We start from the raw sequence: 499 nt of genomic DNA, 5'->3' as shown, positions 1-499 counted from the left end.
CCCCGTGAACCTCCCAGACACCAAGGGACTATGCTGGAGGGAAGAGATCTACCGGTGTCTGGGGAGTGTCCGGGCCCGAGCCAGAACCAGCCCGCCGGCCGTGGCTCTCTCCAGCCCGCCAGCCGCTCTAAAGTCAAGTTCGCGGGCCGCCGCTCGCTCAAGCCCGCGGGAATCTCTGCTGTCCAGCCCACTGGCGGTTCCTCAGTCAAGCCCACCGAACATGCCTTTCACCCCGGACCTAAAGAGGAATCTAAGGAAGAGAAGGCGGTCGGCTCCAGCCCCAGAGCTCGCTCCAGTGTGGGCTCCAGCCCCTGAATCCAGCCCAAAGAGGGCTTCTGTTCCCGAGTTTAGCCCACGGAGGGCTCCTGTTCCCGAATTTAGCCCACGGAGGGCTCCTGTTCCCGAGTTTAACGCACGGAGGGCTCCTGTTTCCGAGTTTAGCCCACGGAGGGCTCCTGTCCCCGAGTTTAGCCCAGTGAGGGCTCCTGTCCCCGAGTTT

The sequence above is a fragment of the Sinocyclocheilus anshuiensis genome, unplaced genomic scaffold, assembly GCF_001515605.1.
Source record: "Sinocyclocheilus anshuiensis isolate Anshui unplaced genomic scaffold, SAMN03320099.WGS_v1.1 scaffold536, whole genome shotgun sequence".
Taxonomy (NCBI): domain Eukaryota; kingdom Metazoa; phylum Chordata; class Actinopteri; order Cypriniformes; family Cyprinidae; genus Sinocyclocheilus; species Sinocyclocheilus anshuiensis.
This window is presented reverse-complemented; position numbering follows the sequence as displayed.